Source organism: Triticum aestivum, chromosome 2B, assembly GCF_018294505.1.
Source record: "Triticum aestivum cultivar Chinese Spring chromosome 2B, IWGSC CS RefSeq v2.1, whole genome shotgun sequence".
In the NCBI taxonomy this organism is placed as follows: domain Eukaryota; kingdom Viridiplantae; phylum Streptophyta; class Magnoliopsida; order Poales; family Poaceae; genus Triticum; species Triticum aestivum.
In genome coordinates, this window is record NC_057798.1 from 212,369,843 (window position 1) to 212,383,845 (window position 14,003).

General features: G+C 46.0%; 1 long non-coding RNA gene across 2 annotated transcripts; it reads left to right on the forward strand.

Annotated features, from left to right (window-relative positions):
- Nucleotides 1-9,195: 9,195 nt before the first annotated feature.
- LOC123041082 (uncharacterized) lies at nucleotides 9,196-12,773 on the forward strand. 2 transcript variants are annotated; one of them, XR_006418365.1, is made up of 3 exons: nucleotides 9,196-9,695; nucleotides 9,835-10,000; nucleotides 10,082-12,773. It is a non-coding gene; the product is annotated as an uncharacterized lncRNA (long non-coding RNA). The 2 variants fall into 2 exon arrangements; XR_006418364.1 differs by having other exon boundaries at nucleotides 11,230-12,773.
- Nucleotides 12,774-14,003: the final 1,230 nt, after the last annotated feature.

Consider the following 14,003-nt stretch of genomic DNA (forward strand, 5'->3'; position numbering starts at 1 on the left):
CTTTTCCTTAGCATCTTATACGCCTACTCGTCGCCTGCCTTCTACTGAAGAATTCAACCAAGTCATTGCACCCACTTCAGCACGCACTGCACCACCCTTCGCGCCCACTCCGGTACGTGTTGCTCCGCCCCTGGCAACCGCTCCGTCCACTCTGCGCAACAACACACATATGGAGCCTATTAGCGAGGAGGAAGTCGACTCCCCAACCTCGCTACGCCTCGCCCTTAGCAGGGCAAAGGAGGTCGTCAACATTTCTGGCTGAGTGTGCTTACCGTCATGCGATGAACCGTCTTGTATGATATGTTTATATGTGCATAGGTTGTGAGAAGTAGCCTGTTTGCGCATCATGTAGGATCTGGAGAAGTGCACTAGCCTAAATAACATGTCAGGATTATGTACGCATATCCTGAGTGATGTATTGTATAATTACCGCCCGCGTGTAAGATATGTAATGAGCAGTCCTTCTCCGTGCGCAAGTCGATTTGTTTTTCTTAAGTAAGCTGGGTTATTTAATTTTATTTGCCAGCTTTATGCATTTTTTTGGAATTATTTTTGCGACTCTTTCCGCTTCTCTTATGGGTTTTACAAAATATATCCCCAGAGTGAAAAATGTCTCGTCCTTGGACTCGCTCCATGCCAACTCCACAAGAGGAAAATTTTGATGCACAACCCAGCAACGAGTTCACTCAGGGACAGTCAAGCCAACAGGGCAGTGAATCGGCACTTTCACAAATGTGCCGCCTTTATGAGCAGAGTCAGCAACAACATCGGGAAATAATGAACCAAGTCATCAACATGGGAAATCACCATGGACAGTATCAGCAGCATTCCAAGTTATCTGAGCTACAGAAGACACGTCCCCAAACATTTTCTCATACTGACAAGCCTCTTGAAGCTGAGGATTGGCTTCGAGATATGGAGAGAAAATTAATTATTGCAAAATGTTCAGACCCCGAAAAAGTACTATATGCTCCGCACTATCTCACAGGAGCAGCCGCATCGTGGTGGGAGAATTTTCTGCACATGCATCCCAACGAAAATGATATAACCTGGGATGATTTCAAGGAAGGTTTCCGTGGTGCACACATTCCTAAGAGTATTATGAAAATCAAGAAGAGAGAATTCGATGACCTCAAACAAAGGAACATGACAGTGTCAGATTACAATAGTCAATTTACTCTATTGTCCCGCTACGCCAATGAAGAGCGTATGACTGAAATCAAGAAGATGGAGAAATTCCTTGACGGTCTGGCGCCTGCGCTTAAATGCCAACTAGTCGTGCACACTTTTCCTGATTTTAAAACACTGGTGGACAAGGCCATTACTCTGGAAAATGAGAGACACAGTCTGGAAGATATCCGCAAACGAAAAAGGGACCAGACTAACCATGCTCGCAATCACCGAAGCAAGACAGATTTTCAAAAGGGTGGGACACACAAATCCTCATCCAATGTCTCACGCCCAATCAAGAATTTTCATGCAAGGGACAAGGAATTCACCTATCGCCCCGGCGTTACTTGTTACACTTGTGGAGAAGAAGGGCACTATGCCAAACAGTGCCCCAAGCCAAGGAATTCAACCCCAAAGCCGAACAACGGCAGCAATAATTCCGCGCCCAAGTGAAACAATTTCAATCCCAACAATAACCACAGGAAGGGTCATCTGAACCACGTAACCAAAGAGGAGGCACAAAATGCTCCGGATATCGTACTCGGTACATTTCCTGTCAACACAATACCTGCAATGGTTTTGTTTGATTCTGGAGCTTCTCACTCTTTCATTTCGAAAAGTTTTGCTTTGCAAAATAATTTTTCGATGCTTCCCCTGGAGAAATCCATGACCATCAAGTCCCCTGGGATTCAGCAAGTTACTCAGAATTACTGTCAGAATGTGGTCATTGAGTTCGAAGGATTGGAGTTTCACGCAAATCTTATTGCGTTGGAAAATAAAGGACTGGATGTCATCCTAGGGATGGATTGGCTAACCACCAATAAGGGTTTTATTGACTGTTTCAACAGGACCGTAATTCTCACACACCACCAAGGGAAGACAATAAAAGTATCAGCCAAGGAAGGAAAAATACCCCGGCAACCGAGATTGAATAAGGTGGACGTTTCTGAGCTAAACAAGGTTCCAGTAGTGTGTGAATTTCCAGATGTATTCCCTGAAGAGTTACCAGGCATGCCACCAAACCGAGAAATAGAATTCCGCATTGAGCTAGCACCAGGAACCACTCCCATATACAAGAAACCATACAGAATGGCACCATCCGAGTTGATCGAGTTGAAGAAACAAATAAAGGAATTACTGGAAAAAGGATACATTCGAGCCAGCTCCTCACCTTGGGGATCACCAATTTTATTTGCCAAAAAGAAGGATGGAACGCTGAGATTGTGTATTGACTATCGAGCACTTAACATGGTCACAGTCAAGAACAAATACCCTATGCCAAGGATAAACGATTTGTTTGATCAACTCGCTCAGGCCAAGGTATTCTCAAAAATTGACTTAAGGTTAGGATACCATCAATTGAAGGTACGGACGGAAGATATCCCCAAAACAGCCTTCACCTCCAGATATGGATTGTACGAGTTCACAGTGATGCCATTTGGATTAACTAACACCCCAGCATATTTTGTTCACCTCATGAACAAAGTATTTATGAAGTTTATGGACAAGTTCGTCGTGGTATTCATCGACGATATTCTGGTATACTCCAAAACACCAGAAGAGCACGCAGAACATCTCAGGATTGTGCTAGGAGAGCTAAGAAAACACCAATTGTATGCCAAGTTCAGCAAGTGCGAATTTTGGCTAAGACAAGTAGGCTTTCTAGGCCACGTGCTGACCCAAGACGATATCGCAGTGGACCCAGAGAAAGTCAAGGCCGTACTTGGCTGGAAGTCACCAGCCAGCGTAACGGACATACGGAGTTTCTTGGGAATGGCAGGATATTACCGCAGATTTATTGAAGGATTTTCCACCATAGCCAAGCCTATGACGCAGTTGCTCAAGAAAGATAAGAAGTTTGAATGGACAGAAGCCTGCGAGAAAAGTTTCCAAGAACTAAAACGGAAGTTAACGACAGCACCAGTATTAATTGTCCCCGATATACACAAGAATTTTGAAGTATATTGTGACGCGTCCAGAAAGGGTCTCGGATGCGTATTGATGCAGGAAGGCAAGGTTGTCGCCTACGCTTCAAGGCAACTTCGCAAGCATGAAGAAAATTATCCCACTCATGACTTAGAAATGGCAGCAGTTATTCATGCACTCAAGGAATGGAGGCATTTCTTACTTGGGAATCGATGTGAAATATATACGGATCACAAAAGTCTCAAATATATTTTCACGCAGCCAGAACTAAATTTACGGCAACGACGCTGGTTGGAATTGGTAAAGATTATGATGTTGGTATCCATTACCATCCAGGAAAAGCAAATGTAGTGGCCGATGCCCTTAGTCGGAACCCCAGCTCCGACGAAAACAATCTGCACAGCTTGAGGCCCGAATTCCAACAAGAATTTGCCAAGCTCAACTTGATAATGGTAGCAGAAGGCACCATATCAAACTTGGAAATACAACCCAACCTTGTGGAGGAAATTAAAGAAGCTCAGCCCGGCCACACCAGCATCGAAGGCATCAAAAGAAAGTTGAGTATGGGCAAGGCCTCAGAATTCGTCATAGACAAAGAAGGAATATTATGGTACGGAGAAAGGCACTGCATGCCAAACATAGAAGACCTTAAACAGCAAATTTTAGCTGAAGCACACACCACTCCATATTCAATCCACCCTGGAGGAACCAAAATGTATAAAGATATTCAGGAAAGATTTTGGTGGCACGGTATGAAGAGGGACATAGCCACCTTCATTGCATGTTGCGACTCATGTCAACGCATAAAAGCTGAGCATCAGAGACCAGCCGGACTACTGCAACCGAACAAAATACCTGAGTGGAAATGGGATGAAATAGGGATGGATTTCATTGTCAGACTACCTCGGTCACGACACGGGAATGATGCCATATGGGTCATCACTGACAGGTTAACCAAAGTGGCACACTTTATTCCAGTGAAGACAACCTACAACACTCAGAGGCTTGCCAGGATTTATCTTTCCCGCATAGTTTGTCTGCACGGTGTCCCGAAGACTATAATAACCGACAGAGGCACTCAGTTCGTCTCAAGATTTTGGGAGCATTTGCAACAGGCTCTGGGAACCCAACTAGCCTTCAGTACCGCATACCACCCACAGACTGATGGACAAACAGAACGCGTAAACCAAATTTTAGAAGACATGCTGAGAGCATGTGTCCTCACATATGGAACTAGTTGGGAAGAAAGCCTGCCATACGCCGAGTTCGCATATAACAATAGCTACCAGGCCAGCCTACAAATGGCACCATTTGAGGCTTTATACGGGCGAAGATGTCGTACCCCGTTAAATTGGTCAGAGACCGGAGACAGCCGCATCTTCGGACCAGACATGCTCAGAGAAGCCGAGGAAAAGGTCAAGCTAATCAGAGACCGACTTAAGACCGCTCAAAGTCGACAGAAGAGTTATTATGATCAGAAACATCATAGGGTCAGCTTCGAACCTGGTGAGTTCGTATACCTGAGAGTATCCCCTATGAGAGGATTGCAATGATTCAAGATTAAAGGAAAGTTAGCACCAAGATTCATTGGACCATTCTGCATAGTGCCACGAAGAGGCACTGTAGCCTACCAGCTAGACTTACCCGAGGAATTATCCGATATTCACGACGTGTTCCACGTCTCTCAATTAAGGAAGTGCGTAAACAACCCAGAGAAACAAGTATCCCATGAGAACATCGACATGCAGCCAGACCTCACTTATCGGGAACGTCCCGTAAGAATATTAGAGGAGTCTGAAAGGAGGACCCGACAGAAGACCATCAAGTTTTTCAAAGTCCAATGGAGCAATCACACCGACAATGAAGCAACTTGGGAAAGCGAGGATTTTCTTCGGACAGAGCATCCACACTTATTTAAGGATCAGCTGAAATCTCGGGGACGAGATTTTTCCTAAGGGGGTAGGTGTTGTGACACTCCAAAAATTTTTATTTGGTTTTTATCAAAAACTTTGTGGTTTTGAAAAGAGGCCATTTAAATTTTTTCTTTTTCAGAAAAACCTTTCTCTAAAAAAAACTCCTTTTCTTTGGCAAGGATTTTAATTTTTTCAAACTTTGGTGTTTGATCGTTTGAAACTTCTTCTTTGTTGGTTCCCTCTCAAATTCATTTTTGGGAGTTTAATCCTTTTTCTTTTAAAATGAAACTCTATGAAAAATTTGGGATTTTCATATCTTGGAACCACCCATGACTTGGCATTTTTTTTTGCCCATGTGGTAAAACCCCCCCAAAACCTCCCCTACACCTTGTGATCAACCTAAGTTCTCTGTCCCAACTAATCCAATCAAGTTTTGGATTTTATTCTAATTATTTTTCCTCTCAAATCATTTCTGAAAATTATTTTGAGCCTAAGTGATTTTCAAAGCAAGTACCCTTTTGCATTTGAGTTTTGACCTCAAACCAACTCTCCTGGATAGTCCTTTGTACCCACAACTCAGAACCATCTTGATCCACTCCTCCTCTTTTCAAATTTTTCAAAATTCAGTCTCTGCAAGTTTGGACCAGATTTGCCAAATTTGATGAAATTCATATCTACACTACTCCAAAAATTCCACCAAAATTCAGGCAACCTATTTGAGCAATGAGAAGCCACTCCACCAAGTTTCAGCTCAAGGAAAAATCCCTAGATGCCTAAAGCATTCAGTCGAACACCTGAGCTGCACTGTTCTTTGCACTATGAGTAAAATTCAGTTTTACAGTGTCATTTTCTTCAGAGATCAGTCACAAGCGCACAGTGCGCTTGGCTCGATGCTCGTAGCCCCTCCCTCTTGTCTGGAGCTTCACACGCGTGCGTGGAGCCTTCCTGGCGTCGGTGGCGCGCTGGCCCGCCCTCGTCGGCGTCTTCTGCGGCGTCGGGACCTCCCGTGGCGGCCGACAGAAGGCACACCACGGCAGAACGCCGTTCAGCGCCGCCCAAAGCCCCATGGCTCTCCGCGTGTCCCTGCCGTGCCAGCGCACGCCCGTGGCACCGTCGTCGTGGCCCGGCAAGCACGGAACGTGCTCCCTGCCGCCGACGGGCCGCGCCATCCCCGTTCCGTCGAGCTCACCCATAACGCCAAACCCCAGCCCGTTTAGCGCCTAAATGGGACCGGTGGACCTCAACGGCGATGCCCAAGTCCCTAATCCCCCTGCACATCCACGGCACCGCCGTAATCACTCGCCGGAGATCCCCGTTCACGGCAACCGCCTCGGGCCGCCTATAAAAAGGGCCCCCGAGCTCACCCTCGTGCACACATCATCACCACTCCTCACCAACACCCCGCTAGGCCACTCGGAGGACCTCGAGGAGGTCTCCTCCCCCAACTCCGGCCGCCCCGATCTGCCTCGGCCTCCACCACGATTCGCTCCGGTGAGGCCATCTCCGGCGCCCAAACCCCGTCCGTTACTCTCTCTAGCCACCAGAAGCCTAACCCCCTCGTCAATTTGATCTCTGCAGCCCTCTCCGACGAGTCCCTCGACCACCCGAGCCGCCGTCCGCCGGAGCAAAGCTCGCCGTCGACGTGGTACTCGCCGGCGACCACCACCACCACCAACCGACGCGGAATGGCACCCTGAGCACGGAGGTACCCTCCGATCCCCCTGCCTCGCTGTGGATCGCCGCCGGCGACCACCGCGGCTCTCGGGCGCCGACGAGCTTCGTCCCCCCCTTTTTGAAGTTTAAACCTGACGAGTGGGACCCCACCGTCAGCCTCTCTGCTCTCTCTGTTGAAACGTTTTCTGGAAGCGCCTTCGGGCAAAATGCGTTTTCCCTTTGGGCTGGCGTAGTTTCTGCCGAAGCGTTTTCTGTTTTTATAAGCTAGCCCCTGGAAATCTTCTGTTTCATTACAGATGAGTCCCTGGACGAAAACCCTTATAACTTTTAAACAGAAAAGTATTTTTGATTGATTCTTTTTCTGTTCTCTTTAAAATTTTGTCTAGTTTTTTATCAGCTTTATTTGAAAAATATTTGGTATACTTTTTGTGAACTCCTTGGTATTTACGATAGTGCACATATTTTCTTTATACCGTAGATACCGAAGGAGGTGACGGAGCCGCGAACTTCACCGAGCTAGGCTCCGACTACTCTGAACCAGGCAAGCATGTTTGAACTTTTGATATGATGAGTGTCTTGGCAAGTTTTGCATTTAGTTAGTTTCATGACATGTTGAGGAACATATCGATGAACGTTATTTTATGCAATATTGTGGTAAGTGAGTTCGATGATCCATAAGTGGATGGATGTGAGTATGAATGGCCATGTGTTGGCATGAGGATGGGTAAGATGGCAGTGTCGTAGCATGCCAGTCTTATGCCAGACTATGTGACTTTAGTGTCAAACCGTATCGGTCCAGTTCCTCTCATTTCCTTCCCTGTACTACCACATGTTTTCCGCAAGGAATATGGTTTAGTAAGTGGCAAACCGCTTTTCTGGTACACACCAAAAGGAGAGGCCGTGATGATGGTTCCATGGCCCTGGATTAAAGCCAGTCATCCGGTCAGGGGGCATGGGTGTTTCCGGTTGGGACCGAGAGGGGGGCACCCCTTAGAGCGCGCGTATATAAATTTGATCCCATGCTATTCGAGATTGTGATCTCCCCGTCTCAAAAGTTTTTCTTGGACGATGTCTAGGGTGATTCCTAGCATCGAGAGGTAGGATGGGTGTGTACTGGTTAGCTGTGTTTTCTTCCGAAATACCGTAAACGAAACTAGTCCTTCATGACTACGGAAATCCGTTGGCTGTGGGAATAATTTTGTACAAACTCTGCAGAGTCATATATTCCTCCAAATCATCTATTCCATGTCCAAATTCGTATTATCTTGTCCTAACAATGTCAGTTTTGATGGAAGAGACTCCGGTGATTCGCATGAGTGCTAATTCCGGTTAAATGATTATTCCTATGGATGGACTAACCCATTTACTTCTCAAGAATTAAATGTTTATTATGAGTATTATTTACTTGTGAATAAAAGCCCTTTCTGCGATGTCGCTCAGACGTCCGACTGTGGCATTGTTGTATTCTACTTTCTTTTCAAGCCCTTTCTGCGGTGTCGCTATGACGCCCGACTGTGGCATTTCTTTTAAAGCCCTTTCTGTGATGTCGCCCCGACGTCCGACTGTGGCATTTCTTTTAAAGCCCTGTCTGTGATGTCGCCCCGACGTCCGACTGTGGCATTTCTTTTAAAGCCCTTTCTATGATGTCGCCCCGACATCCGACTGTTGTATTTCTTTTAAAGCCCTTTATGTGGTGTCGCTAAGACGCCCGACTGTGGCATCATTTCCTTATTTTTTTTTGTTCACCTTTCGAGGCGTCGCTTCAGACACCCGATCGGTAGTTATTTATGTTCTGTTGGGATTTCAGGCGGACTACCGCCGTTTCCCTTTTACTTACCTTGTTATGCTAATTTTTGAATGTGCATTGGTGAATTTATTCATGACGCATCCATGCATGCATTTGTTATATCTTACGTCCCAACTGTCTTGCGAGTACTTTCAAAGTACTCACTGGCTTGTTGATTTGGCCAGATGCTGACGAAGGCGATCTCATGGATGAAGAGTTTGATAGCGAGTCCAACACCTAGAGGAGTCCCAGTCAGTCTCATGCGACCCTGGATTTGGTCACTGTTTTATATCCGCTTCCGCTACCAAATAAATTCATCGAGCCTCTCCTCAACGCTCGATGAGATGACAGACTTAGAGTCTTGTATTTCTCTCCCCGCTGTGTTTTTCCACCACCGCCCTATCCTCGAGTCAGTAGTATGCCTCCACACCACTGTGTCATGTCCGCCATTATGTATAATTATTGGCGTGCTTGTAATAATTTGGTTGAGCAGCCGTAGTTCGACCCTGTAATATATTTTATGCTACTGGCTTATTGTATCAAGAATTTGTCTACCAGTGAGGAGGATTTCTCTCATACTGGACTCAAAAGATTGGTTTCTCAATAAATATTTTTATTGGAAAACCGGTCGTGACATGAACCGTCCGATCGTCCCGGATCCAACGGCAGACTTGACCCCCTAACCGTCTCACCCAACTAACCCTAACACAACCCGCACCACTCGTCCTCTCGCTCCCCTCTCTCCCCTACGCACCCACAGCCGCCGCCCTCTCCCTCCCTCAGATCTCGATCTCGATCTCGCTCCCTTCCACGTCTCCAGGGGCGGCGGCGATGACTTCCCGTCCTCCCCCGACCCCTATGCCTTCTGCCACGACTCCGCCGCCACCGCTTTCGCTCACTTAGGCTGCCGCCCCTCGTCCCGATCCCCTTCCTCCAACCCACCCCACGGCCGCCGGCCAACTCCGGCGATCCCCGACGCCCAGGAATCCCATCTCCACCGGGTCCTCGCCGTGTCATGCGCGACGACCCACTCACCCGCGGCCATCCAATCCAACCGTAGCAGCCGGGAGGGCGGCGGCGGCGGCGGCGGTCTGCACTGACGCAGGAGCCTCCTGGCTGTGGCATTGTGCCGGCCCCAAACCCCAGGGCTCGGCACGGCTGCGGCCGTGGTCGCTTCCTCCTCCTCCGGCCCATCTCCGGTCCGGTCCAATCCAATCCAATCCAAGGTACGTGGTCTCGCCGGCGCATTCCTTCTTATTTCCCTCAATCGATCGCTGTTTCACAGCTGTGCGCACCTCCTCTGCTTCTCACTTGTGCTTCTTCTTGTGTTGGATTGGATTGGGTTGGGTTTGATTCGGCATGCAGGCCATGGAGCGAGCCAAGGCGCAGCTGCGTCCGTCTGCGTGCTTCTTCTCATCCTGGTGCGTACCATGGTGAGAAGACAAGGCAAAGGCAGGTGCTCCCGATGGATGGACGCCGGCGATTGAGGCTGCTCACTTAGGCTGCGTTTGATTCGAGTCCAGATAACTAGGTTTGCTTTCAGTCCATTCAGCTTGATTATTGCTAGTGAAATTCCTCCGCTTATGCCGCGCCACTACTTGTGATGTTATAGTGTATGCGCCTACTTGTGCGGACTGATGGCGAATGCAAGTGCGTGCACAATGATGATCCTCTGGTCTGGTCTTCTTGTGATTTTATTACTACTGGTTACTGAATGGATGATGTGCATCTTTCTTCAGTTTGATTGAAAATTGTCCCCCTTTTTGTGCATGCATACATCTGCCCACTAATTAAGCCACCAGAATCTTTTAGTTAGGGCTTAATAATAATATATGTCAATGGTGTGACTCTGTGTTTACATTGTCTCCTATAGTAGAATTATTATGGATGGTTCTCTAATCTACTAGTGTTGTAGCCTGTAGAGGCGAGTCTGTATTTTGTTCTACACATGATGATGCAATTATGGACTGCTGTTTGTTTCCTAGCTATGTACTGCCATCATATAAATTCCTGCCATGTTCTAGATTAGCCAACCATTGGTGGCTTGTTTCAGTTTAATTTAAATGACCATGGGTGCGTGCAAAGGGTGAACACACAACACACTAGTTAGTAAGTGCACAACTCTGTCTGTATACTTACCAATTGATGTGGTAAATATGCACCTACAAGGATTGCTACTGGTAACTGAATGATATGCATCTTCGACCAGACCACCTACAATAAGCTACTCACTGAGGTGTCCAAGTACAAGCAGACCACGCCCTAGGTGATCTGGTCTTCTTGCTTGCTTTTTACCTGTGAGAATTGAGATCTCGGGATGGTGGGTTATGTGGATCGGTGGCCCCTGGTTAAGTCTTTTGCTGTGATGCTCTGTTTTGGGGTCAGTCAGTAGTACTCTGTGATGCTCTGGTTCTCCTAGCATGGAGCATATATGATTTTGCTATGATTTGGATGCCAGTTTCTGCTGCTGCATCAGTTTTTATTACATCAGTAGCTAGTGGTGAACGGTAACAACTCCACTTGTTAATGTTTTTATTACATCAGTAGCTAGCGGTGAACAATAATAACTTATGGTTTATGTTGTGGCTTGGTGCAATGTAATCTTGTGGTACTTCCATGATTCTGCCGGCTGATTTTATATCTTATTGTATTCTTTATATTATAGCTGTCTCCCATGATTCTGCTCGTATCCAACCATTATGTTTGCTTTGTTTCAGTTTAATTTTCCGTGACTTTGTTGTTTAATGTATCTACCTGCAGATAGACTGGGATGATTCTGCACCAAGTCGGTCTTGTTGGGCACGATCCTGTTATGGAGAAGCTTAAGATTTCTGACACCATTGCTCCTATGTTCTCTGGAGATGTTGGCATGGCTGACCTGTTGGTGGGACCAGATTGTATCTGCTTCTGCCCGTGCAGGAGCTTCTTCCCCTGCGCCTCTGTTGTCCGCATGTCTAGTTGATTGATTCTGCTCACTTCCTGCTGAATCGTTCAGACTTTGTAGCGCTCATGAGCCTTTTATGTTGCGCCTATGCTTGATCTATGAAGTGATACATCTGAAATTTCCTACATATCTTAGTTGTTGGGCCTAGTTGTTGCTGGTCCGTTCTTGTGCATTGGTCCTGCTCTGAGAGTCTATTTGTTGCTTGCAATACTACTATTGATTTAACTAGATTTTGTAGCTTGTTGTCAAAACTTCAAACGACCTGAACTTGCGCAACGGTTCTAGTCCGAAAATCATCTGTATTCACAATGATATGTTAGCTTGTAGTCAAACTTGATCATGAGTCTGTTAGCATGTAGTCAAACTTGAATATGAATTTGTATAGCTCTTTATTGTTCTGAATAGACTGTATAGCTCTTTATTGTTCTCCACTTATTTGTACAGCCAATGATGCTTACTTAACTGTATAGCTCTTTATGTTTCTTTTCCAGGTATTCTATTTGTGCTCCACCCGAAATCTATTTTGCATTGCTAAGTTCTTGAAACGAAGCGCTCACTGCTCGACCATTTATTTACTGAACTGGGAGCAACAGAGGCAAGATATTTGAAACAAGCTAAAGTCCTTTTGATTCTTGATTTCTAGCATACACATGCAACCTGATTGGTGTAGATATGATGTAGGTTCAGTGCTTACTATTTTTTGATTTGATGCATGTTACCTTCGTTTCTGTCTATGCCTTCTTTAGTGTTTTGCCAGCTAACTAGTCTATTGGTCGTTTTGAAATATGAAGATGCTGCATGTAAGCACTATTGCTGGCAATTTGGCACATCATATTAGTCTTATCCCATGTTTTGTCACTAGCATACACTACAATCCCTTGTCCTGTCACTAGCATACACTACAGTTTTATTAAAAGGGGGCATATCATTTGCTCTATATAACAGTGCTGATTTTGCGCTGATATGAACTTACAACAGTATTACATTGTAGTGTTTTCTGCATGTTGTTGTATCACTAGTTTCATGTTGCCTTCTCATTTGAACATATTACTTGTTTTTGTTTTTATCCTTGATTAGTATCAATTGTTGTATTGTAGACTTAAAATTGTGGTGGTTCCTCCTTTACAGAAGCTCAAGTGTGAAGTCGTGAAGTGTGAAGCAAGTGTGAAGCCGTGAACTGTGAAGCCAAGTGTGAAGCCGTGAAGTCCAACTCATTGTAGCATATCTGTGTTGTAAAGATTGTAATACATTTATTTAGTGGTATATTTGATGAATTTTATGCGTTCTTTGTTCTATTGGAAATATTGATTATGTATGTGATTTGAAAACTTGTGGAATGGAAACTTGTCCAGTGAGGCCACTTATGAAAATAATTTGTCAAATTTGTATATTTCTGACATGTGGGACCAATTTGAGAGATGAACATGACAGGTTGGACCCATCTGACTAGTGGGACCAGCTTGAATATATAATAGTTGAAAATAGAAAATCAGTAGACTAAAAGGCCATGGCCCAAAAATAAAAAGGCTGCAATGTTGGGCTTGGTCCATGAAGCTAACAAAAAATTCATAGGGAAAAAATATAAATGGGCTGATTTAATGGGTTTGGCCCATATAAACACCGAATTGGACCGGGCTGAATCTTGTGCCACATCAGCTTGCCACGCTGGATGCCTACGTGGCCTGGGGGAGGTTGCTAGTGACCAAAATGCCACAGTAGGAATATTTTGGTCGTAAACGTCTTTGACCATTCCAGAAGAAAGGTCGCTGTAGTCAGTTTTCGACGGCCAGCTTTTGACCTTCTGTTTTTGGTCACAAAAAGGTCATAAATGGAAATTTGTGACCTTTCAGTGACCAATAGTGGTGGTCATAAGTTGACATATTTCTTGCAGTGAATTCATAAAATTCTTCATATGCTGAATACTGCAAATCTGAAATTCAAAAGACATTCATATCTGAAAGTACTCTCAAAATACACAACACAAAACACAATTCACAACCTGCAAATACTCACAACCCTAAGCTCCTCCTGACAATTCACAACCTGCCCGACTATTGGGCTGGGGGGTGGGGGCAGCCCCCTCCTATTCCTCGGCGGCAGACAGCCGCCCCGTGAGACGATGTGAATGGCGAGGGAGACGATGGCGGGAAGCGTCGTCGGGCCAACTGCTTTTCTCCTCTTGCAGTTGGGTTCGGTCGATGAAGACTCCACCGGCTCGCTCTGGCAGGACACCCTCACAAACGACACCCTGTAGATGCTCGATCTTTCAATCTCTGGTGGATGCTCCATCTGGGATCGATACTCCCACCACCGCTCCCTCACAATCGGATTCGATGAATCTGTTTGCTCCATGGCCCAGAGGAGCAGCTCTATGTACTCCGGCGCGACTCCCTCCGGGAGTATCGCCGCCTTTTTGCTCTGTTGCAGATATTTTGCCATGGATGTCACCGTCGCCGCTAGTTGGTCCTTGTTGTCAAACCAAGACTATATCTCCAACATCCTAGCTAGCTTCACAGGGTCGCCGTCTGCGATCCTCCCGTATCGGTTGTACTCCTCCATCGATCTAATTCTCCACAGCACCTTCACTCGC